This window comes from Apostichopus japonicus, chromosome 5 (genome assembly GCF_037975245.1).
Source record: "Apostichopus japonicus isolate 1M-3 chromosome 5, ASM3797524v1, whole genome shotgun sequence".
Classification (NCBI taxonomy): domain Eukaryota; kingdom Metazoa; phylum Echinodermata; class Holothuroidea; order Aspidochirotida; family Stichopodidae; genus Apostichopus; species Apostichopus japonicus.
Window position 1 is genome coordinate 547,037 of NC_092565.1, and position 10,000 is coordinate 557,036.

The window sequence follows — 10,000 nt, forward strand, 5'->3', positions numbered from 1 at the left end:
GCCCGACGTTGACGGAAGAACGACCCGCGAACACATGCATAGAGTTGTGACCATTGTCAACTTGAATGTATCGGGCGCTGGCCTGTGTGTGCCCGACGGAGACGGCAGAACGACCCACGAACACATGCATAGAATTTGGACTTCCTTGAAGAAGACGTTGACATAAAAAAAAAAAAAAAAAAAAAAGTCAAGCGGGTACTGGCTCAAGTGTGCCCGACGGTGACGGTAGAACGACCCGCGAACACATGCATAGAGTTGTGACCATTGTCAACTTGAATGTATCGGGCGCTGGCTGGGATGTGCCCGGCGGAGACGGCAGAACGACACGCGAACACATGCATAGAGTTTGTGACCGTTGTCAACTTGAATGTATCGGGCGCTGGCTGGGATGTGCCCGGCGGAGACGGCAGAACGACACGCGAACACATGCATAGAGTTTGTGACCGTTGTCAACTTGCATGAATCGGGTACTGGCCTGTGTGTGCCCGACGTTGACGGCAGAACGACCCGCGAACACATGCATAGGGTTGTGACCATTGTCAACTTGAATGTATCGGGCGCTGGCTTGATTGTGTGCCCGACGGAGACGGCAGAACGACCCACGAACACATGCATAGAATTTGGACTTTCTTGAAGAAGACGTTGACATTAAAAAAAAAAAAAAGTCAAGCGGGTACTGGCTCAAGTGTGCCCGACGGTGACGGTAGAACGACCCGCGAACACATGCATAGAGTTGTGACCATTGTCAACTTGAATGTATCGGGCGCTGGCTGGGATGTGCATGGCGGAGACGGCAGAACGACACGCGAACACATGCATAGAGTTTGTGACCGTTGTCAACTTGAATGTATCGGGCGCTGGCTGGGATGTGCCCGGCGGAGACGGCAGAACGACACGCGAACACATGCATAGAGTTTTGACCACTGTCAACTTTAATGTATCGGGCGCTGGCTAGGATGTGCGCGGCGGAGACGGCAGAACGACACGCGAACACATGCATAGAGTTTGTGACCATTGTCAACTTGCGTGTATCGGGTACTGGCCTGTGTGTGCCCGACGTTGACGGAAGAACGACCCGCGAACACATGCATAGAGTTGTGACCATTGTCAACTTGAATGTATCGGGCGCTGGCCTGTGTGTGCCCGACGGAGACGGCAGAACGACCCACGAACACATGCATAGAATTTGGACTTCCTTGAAGAAGACGTTGACATAAAAGAAAAAAAAAAAAAAAAAGTCAAGCGGGTACTGGCTCAAGTGTGCCCGACGGTGACGGTAGAACGACCCGCGAACACATGCATAGAGTTGTGACCATTGTCAACTTGAATGTATCGGGCGCTGGCTGGGATGTGCCCGGCGGAGACGGCAGAACGACACGCGAACACATGCATAGAGTTTGTGACCGTTGTCAACTTGAATGTATCGGGCGCTGGCTGGGATGTGCCCGGCGGAGACGGCAGAACGACACGCGAACACATGCATAGAGTTTGTGACCGTTGTCAACTTGCATGAATCGGGTACTGGCCTGTGTGCGCCCGACGTTGACGGTAGAACGACCCACGAGCACATGCATAGAGTTGTGACCGTTGTCAACTTGAATGTATCGGGCGCTGGCTGGGATGCGCCCGGCGGAGACGGCAGAACGACACGCGAACACATGCATAGTGTTGTGACCATCGTCAACTTGAATGTATCGGGCGCTGGCTAGGATGTGCGCGGCGGAGACGGCAGAACGACACGCGAACACATGCATAGAGTTTTGACCACTGTCAACTTGAATGTATCGGGCGCTGGCCTGTGTGTGCCCGACGGAGACGGCAGAACGACCCACGAACACATGCATAGACTTTGGACTTCCTTGAAGAAGACGTTGACATAAAAAAAAAAAAAAAAAAAAGTCAAGCGGGTACTGGCTCAAGTGTGCCCGACGGTGACGGTAGAACGACCCGCGAACACATGCATAGAGTTGTGACCATTGTCAACTTGAATGTATCGGGCGCTGGCTGGGATGTGCCCGGCGGAGACGGCAGAACGACACGCGAACACATGCATAGAGTTGTGACCGTTGTCGACTTGAATGTATCGGGCGCTGGCTGGGATGTGCCCGGCGGAGACGGCAGAACGACACGCGAACACATGCATAGAGTTTGTGACCACTGTCAACTTGCATGTATCGGGTACTGGCCTGTGTGCGCCCGACGTTGACGGTAGAACGACCCACGAGCACATGCATAGAGTTGTGACCGTTGTCAACTTGAATGTATCGGGCGCTGGCTGGGATGTGCCCGGCGGAGACGGCAGAACGACACGCGAACACATGCATAGAGTTTTGACCGTTGTCAACTTGAATGTATCGGGCGCTGGCTGGGATGTGCCCGGCGGAGACGGCAGAACGACACGCGAACACATGCATAGAGTTTGTGACCATTGTCAACTTGCATGTATCGGGTACTGGCCTGTGTGCGCCCGACGTTGACGGTAGAACGACCCACGAGCACATGCATAGAGTTGTGACCGTTGTCAACTTTAATGTATCGGGCGCTGGCTGGGATGTGCCCGGCGGAGACGGCAGAACGACACGCGAACACATGCATAGAGTTTGTGACCACTGTCAACTTGCATGTATCGGGTACTGGCCTGTGTGCGCCCGACGTTGACGGTAGAAAGACCCACGAGCACATGCATAGAGTTGTGACCATTGTCAATTTTAATGTAGCGGGTACTGGCCTGTGTGTTCCCGACGTTGACGGCAGAACGACCCACGAGCACATGCATAGAGTTGTGACCGTTGTCAACTTAAATGTATCGGGCGCTGGCTGGGATGTGCCCGGCGGAGACGGCAGAACGACACGCGAACACATGCATAGAGTTTTGACCGTTGTCAACTTGAATGTATCGGGCGCTGGCTGGGATGTGCCCGGCGGAGACGGCAGAACGACACGCGAACACATGCATAGAGTTTGTGACCATTGTCAACTTGCATGTATCGGGTACTGGCCTGTGTGCGCCCGACGTTGACGGTAGAACGACCCACGAGCACATGCATAGAGTTGTGACCGTTGTCAACTTTAATGTATCGGGCGCTGGCTGGGATGTGCCCGGCGGAGACGGCAGAACGACACGCGAACACATGCATAGAGTTTGTGACCACTGTCAACTTGCATGTATCGGGTACTGGCCTGTGTGCGCCCGACGTTGACGGTAGAAAGACCCACGAGCACATGCATAGAGTTGTGACCATTGTCAATTTTAATGTAGCGGGTACTGGCCTGTGTGTTCCCGACGTTGACGGCAGAACGACCCACGAGCACATGCATAGAGTTGTGACCGTTGTCAACTTAAATGTATCGGGCGCTGGCTGGGATGTGCCCGGCGGAGACGGCAGAACGACACGCGAACACATGCATAGAGTTTTGACTTCGTTACAGAGGACGTTGACAAAAAAAAATAATAATAATAATATCAAAAAAAAAAAAACATGGTCAACTTTAGTGTAACGGGTATTGGCTTAAGTGTGTGACCCAATGGTCAGAATGAGTGGGCAGAGTGAATCGGATTATATTAAGGGGAGTGTCTTGTCTCGCCGGTCGATCTTCAAATTGTAGAAGTTTCCTCATATATCTCCTTGATTTCGTCAAGATATATCCGGCACGGGAGCAACCCCGACACTCCTCTGAAAATACGGGTCGCTCCCATGTGAGAAGGTCGATGGTGTGATCGACGGCACGAGTGTCATGCGACCGGGCGAGGGCCGAGTAATTAGCCGACGGTGATGCACACATGCGTAGGCATGGGACCCGTTGTCGTTGCACGAGTCTGTGAGACGGGGCGCCGCCGGACAAGACATACCCGGCACGGGAGCAACCCCGGCACTCCTCTGAAAACACGGGTTGCTCCCGGGTGAGAAGGTCGATGGTGCGGTCGATGGCACGAGTGTCATGCGACCGGGCGAGGGCCGAGATTTAGGCCGACGGTGATGCACACAGGCGTAGGCTGGGACTCGTCGTGTTGCACGAGTCTGTGAGACGGGGCGACGGCCGACCTCGACGGCAGGCCGCCCGATGCATCCGCAAGGTGTGGCTCTCGTCCGAGATTTTGAGATCTCTTTAGTGTAGCGGGTATTGGCTTAAGTGTGTGATCCAATGGTCAGAACGAGCGGGCAGAGTGAATCGGATTCTATATATGAGGGGGGTAGTAGAGTCGATCCAAGACTCGAGAAGGCTTTTAATGTCTGTCGTGTGTGTATGCGTGTCATGGTTGGACTCCAGCGGGCCCTTTCGGTAGGGTCAGCCGTCGTTTCATCGCGACCATGTGTTGCAACTCGGCGCTCAGAGCGGGGGTTTTCACCCACTCGCCCCGTGAGCAGAGGTGTCCCTCCGTGCACACGTATATATCGACGTTCAGATATGAAGCTTTCGCGGACGGGAGTCCACCCGAGACTCGAAAAGGCTCCTTGCCTGTGGTGCGTAAATATGTTTTTGCACGTCAGACCCTTGCTGGCCTTCTCGGTAGGGTCAGCCGTCGTTTCATCGCGACCATGTGTTGCAACTCGGCGCTCGGTGCGGGGGTTTTCACCCACTCGCCCCGTGAGTAGAAGGTTCTTTCGTGCATATGTATATATACAATCCCAGATATTGAGCTTTTTCATCCGCAGAACCCCCGGTGGAGAAGAGAGAGAGTAGAGATGAGAGAGAAAGGAGAAGGGAGAAGGCCTCTCGCGTTGCGTGGTCGATGGCACGAGTGCCATGCGACCAGGCGAAAGGCAAACGGCAAGCCGACGGCGACGGCAGGCCGCCCGACTCACCCGCAGAGAATCTGGGTCTCGTTCGAGATTTCGAGATCTCTTAAGTGTAGCGGGTATTGGCTTAAGTGTGTGATCCAATGGTCAGAACGAGCGGGCAGAGTGAATCGGATTCTATATATGAGGGGGGTAGCAGAGTCGATCCAAGACTCGAGAAGGCTTTTAATGTCTGTCGTGTGTGTATACGTGTCATGGTTGGACTCCAGCGGGCCCTTTCGGTAGGGTCAGCCGTCGTTTCATCGCGACCATGTGTTGCAACTCGGCGCTCAGAGCGGGGGTTTTCACCCACTCGCCCCGTGAGCAGAGGTGTCCCTCCGTGCACACGTATATATCGACGTTCAGATATTGAGCCTTTTCATCCGCAGAACCCCCGGTGGAGAAAGAGCAGGACCTCGGTGTCGTCAGATATCGAGCTTTCTCCACGGGACCCGTTCGGGCATGCTGCCGTTGCTGCGACCATGTGTTGCACTCGGCGCTCGGTACGGGCTTTTTCATCCAAGCAACGAATGCACGCTCGAGGCGTGCGATTGCTCTCCCCTGTTCCAGTGGACGAGCCGTCGCCCTCCCGCGTCGCTTCGAACCGGTCCCGTCTCCGAGGCGGGACCACTGCGACTCCTCTCGAGACGACCCAGTCGACTCGGGTAGAGATACACACCTCGAGAATCCCTTCGGGCGGTTCTTCGATCACTGTACCGTAATAGCACGGCATCGACAATTGAGAATTCAGAGAGAGAGAGAGGGGAGTGCGAGAGCGACTCCCGGACGGCGAACGGGCCCAGCCCGGTTCTGTCGACCGTTACCTGGTTGATCCTGCCAGTAGTCATATGCTTGTCTCAAAGATTAAGCCATGCACGTCTAAGTACAATCCTGAACATACAAGAGAAACTGCAGATGGCTCATTAGATCAGTTATGGTTTATTGGAGAAAGTCTTATACCATGGATAACTGTGGTAATTCTAGAGCTAATACATGCAACAAAGCGCCGACCCTTCGGGGGAAGCGTGCTCTTATTAGGAACAAGGCCAGCCCGGTCCTTTCGGGGTCCGGTCTCCGCTGGTGAACTCTAGATAATCATGCCGATCGCACGGTCTTGCACCGGCGACGCTCCCTTCAAAAGTCTGCTCTATCAACTTTCGATGGTAAGTTATGCGCTTATCATGGTTGTGACGGGTAACGGAGAATCAGGGTTCGATTCCGGAGAGGGAGCCTGAGAAACGGCTACCACATCCAAGGAAGGCAGCAGGCACGCAAATTACCCACTCCTGACACGGGGAGGTAGTGACAAAAAATAACGATACAGGCCTCTTCGGAGGCCCTGTGATCGGAATGAGTACACTTTAAATCCTTTAACGAGGATCTACTGGAGGGCAAGTCTGGTGCCAGCAGCCGCGGTAATTCCAGCTCCAGCAGCGTATATTAAATTTGCTGCAGTTAAAAAGCTCGTAGTCGGATTTCTGGCCGGGGCGGGCGGTCCGCCGTGAGGCGTGCACTGCCCGTTCCCCTTCTCCCCGTCAAACGGGAGTCGTGGGAGATTTTTCCCGGCCAGTGATTCGGTTGGTCGTGCGGTGCTCTTAACTGAGTGCCGTGCGAGACTGGAACGTTTACTTTGAGAAAATTGAAGTGTTCAAAGCAGGCCAAAGTGCCCGAACAGCTCAGCATGGAATAGTGGAAGAGGACCTCGGTTCTATTTCGTTGGTCTTGAGATCCTGAGGTAATGATCAAGAGGGACTGCCGGGGGCATTCGTATTGCGGCGTGAGAGGTGAAATTCTTGGATCGTCGCAAGACGCCCGACAGCGAAAGCATTTGCCAAGAATGTCTTCATTGATCAAGAACGAAAGTCGGAGGATCGAAGGCGATCAGATACCGCCCTAGTTCCGACCATAAACGATACCGACTCGTAATTCGCCGGCGTTCCTCCCATGACGCGGCGGGCAACTCTCCGGAAAACCAAAGTCTTTGGGTTCCGGGGGAAGTATGGTTGCAAAGCTGAAACTTAAAGGAATTGACGGAAGGGCACCACCAGGAGTGGAGCCTGCGGCTTAATTTGACTCAACACGGGGAAACCTACCCGGCCCGGACACAGTGAGGATTGACAGATTGAGAGCTCTTTCTTGATTTTGTGGATGGTGGTGCATGGCCGTTCTTAGTTGGTGGAGTGATTTGTCTGGTTAATTCCGATAACGAACGAGACTCTTGCTTGCTAAATAGTCCGGCCACCCGTCGTGGTGAGCCGCGAACTTCTTAGAGGGACAAATGGCTTTCAGCCATACGAGATGGAGCAATAACAGGTCTGTGATGCCCTTAGATGTCCGGGGCCGCACGCGCGCTACACTGGCGCAAGCAGCGGGTACATTTGCCCTCGGCCGAAAGGTCCGGGTAATCCGCTGAGACTTCTCCGTGCTGGGGACAGGGACTTGTAATTGTGTCCCTTGAACGAGGAATTCCAAGTAAACGCGAGTCATCAGCTCGCATTGATTACGTCCCTGCCCTTTGTACACACCGCCCGTCGCTACTACCGATCGAATGACTTAGTGAGGCCATCGGATCGACCGTCTGGCACCCCCGGCTTCGGCCGGTTGTCGAGGCGTGACGAGAAGACGGTCAAACTTGATCATTTAGAGGAAGTAAAAGTCGTAACAAGGTTTCCGTAGGTGAACCTGCGGAAGGATCATTAACAGAACCCTTCCCCTCCGTGATCGGAGAGGGAACAAAGGGGGAATGTCGGAAAAGCCGTCACAGAGAGACACGCGGAGAGAGCAAATTGGAAAAGCCGGGGGGACTCGAGCGGGGTTTTCACCGCCTCCTTCCCCGTTCCACGGTCGAGGTCAGACCCCGCGCTTCGCCTTCGCTCTCTCCGACAAAAAGGAGACGGGCGTGTCACACACAGACCAGCCCGGGGAGTACCCGGTTCTTCTCTCGTCGTCTGTCTCACGGAGTCTCGCACTCCCGGTAGCTTCGAGGGAGAAGTCCCGCAAGGGTGGAGACGCCGTCGCCGTCCGCGGCGCGGCGCTCCTCGAGGCATTCTCCGCAGGGCAGAGAAGGGGCACCGGTGTCGCCCGATTTCCCCCCAGTCGGCGAGTCTGACTCGCGCGACCCGCCCTCGCGGCGGTGGGGGGAAGGAGGGAGCCCGCTTGCCCCCTCGGCTCGACGGAGGATATTTCTTTCCAGTCACAAGCAAAGAAGGCACAGAGTCCCCGTGTCCTTTCTCCTTCCGTTCCACTTCTTCCCTCGGCTCTGAGGAGAGTTTGCGAACGCGGGAGTCTTCCAGTGGCAAATGACAATTCTTGGTGGTGGATCACTCGGCTCGTGCGTCGATGAAGAACGCAGTTAGATGCGAGAATTCATGTGAATTGCAGAACTCACTGATCATCGACTTATTCGAACGCAAATGGCGGCTCGGGGATGCTCTGCTCCTCGAGCCACGTCCGTCTGAGCGTCTGAAGACAATCACTCACAGAGTCGGCGTGTTCGCGCGCCGGAGGAGCGCCCGGCCCGCAGCCGTCCCTTCGACGGCCGGCTGCGTCGGGTCAGTGTCAGATGGAGTTCTGTGATGTCGGCGCCGGTGAAACTCGGCGAGCAGGCTCGATCGGTAACCGGGGGTTCGTCGGTCGTGCGACGTGCCATCGGGGTGTAGACGTATGCGCCCGTGGTGCGGTCCAGCGTCCGACCCCCCGAACGGTCGAGGAGCCTCTGCCGGGCAGAGCCGGTCGACCCAATCGCGGGGTCTCTCGTCCTCCCGTCTGCGTTCTCGCAGGCGCATGGTAGGCCACCCTTTCCCGCCGGCGACCCGATTCTTCGGGGAGCGCCGGGGAAGGAGAGACCCCGGGTCGCCGCTATGACTCCGATCACGTTCCACGTGTCTTTCACGATTCCAGACCTCAGATCGGATGAGATTACCCGCTGGATTTAAGCATATCACTAAGCGGAGAGAAAAGAAACTAACAAGGATTCCTTCAGTAGCGGCGAGCGAAGCAGGAAGAGCCCATCGCCGAATCCCCGCGCCCGTTTGCGGTGCGAGGGACCTGTGGCGTAAGGAAACTGAACTCCGGTCGACAGAGTCCGGCCGCAGTCCACTGTGATCGGGGCTGCAGCTTACCCGCAGCGGGTGTAAGGCCCGTAGGGCGGACTCGAAGGCCGGAGGGAAAGCTTTCCAAGAGTCGGGTTGTTTTAGAATGCAGCCCAAAGAGGGGTGGTGAACTCCATCCAAGGCTCAATACTATGCACGAGACCGATAGTCAACAAGTACCGTGAGGGAACGTTGAAAAGAACTTTGAAGAGAGGGTTCAACATTGCGTGAAACTGCCAAGAAGTAAACGGATGAGTGCCGCATGCTACATGGGGCGTCCGGTTGATTCAGGCGCGGTCGGCGCGGCAGCGTGTGCGGGTTCGGATCCCTCGGGACCGACCCGCGGCGCTTCGCCGTCCGGTCCGCGTCGCACTTCTACCGTTCGGCGCCCTTCCCGGCGACCGACCGAAGAGCGGAGCAGAGGGGCGGGCGAGGCTGCGGCGTGCGGGGGCTTCGGCCCTCGCCGTCTTACGCCGCCCGTCACGGTTGCTCACTGCGCTCTCTGTCGAGGACTCTGCGTGACGGCCTGCCCCCCCGGGGGTTCAGGCAGCGGGGTCCGGGCCACCGGCGTCTCCGTCGGTCGCGTGCACAGCTTGCTGTCGCGTGGCCGGCGGGATCCGGAGGGTCCGGTCTCGCCGCGGCTTCGGCCGAAGCGGAGGGTCTGTCGGGCGTGAGCGAGGCCTCCTCATTCGACCCGTCTTGAAACACGGACCAAGGAGTCTAAGCAGGCTTGCAAGTCGAGGGGGTCTACCGAAACCTATCCTGGCATAACGAAAGTGAAGGTCGGCACAGGGCCGTCACGAGGCGGGATCTCGGCCCTCTGGGTCGGGCGCACCGCCACCCCGTTCCGTCCGGCTCGTCCGGTGGAGCGGAGGAAGAGCAAGCATGCTAAAACCCGAAAGATGGTGAACTATGCTCGGGCAGGAGGAAGCCAGAGGAAACTCTGGTGGATGTCCGCAGCGGTTCTGACGTGCAAATCGATCGTCCGACCTGAGTATAGGGGCGAAAGACTTATCGAACCATCTAGTAGCTGGTTCCTTCCGAAGTTTCCCTCAGGATAGCTGGTGCTCGGGAGATATTCGTGAACAATTTTATCTGGTAAAGCGAATGATTAGAGGCCTTGGGGCCGAA

At 56.2% G+C, this 10,000-nt stretch overlaps 2 non-coding genes across 2 annotated transcripts; both read left to right on the forward strand.

Moving 5' to 3' along the window:
- Positions 1–5,599: 5,599 nt before the first annotated feature.
- LOC139968296 (small subunit ribosomal RNA) lies at positions 5,600–7,477 on the forward strand. The gene has a single exon (XR_011793303.1). It is a non-coding gene; the product is annotated as a small subunit ribosomal RNA (ribosomal RNA).
- Positions 7,478–8,082: 605 nt separating this feature from the next.
- LOC139968478 (5.8S ribosomal RNA) lies at positions 8,083–8,242 on the forward strand. Its single transcript, XR_011793474.1, has one exon. It is a non-coding gene; the product is annotated as a 5.8S ribosomal RNA (ribosomal RNA).
- The last annotated feature ends 1,758 nt before the right edge of the window (positions 8,243–10,000 follow it).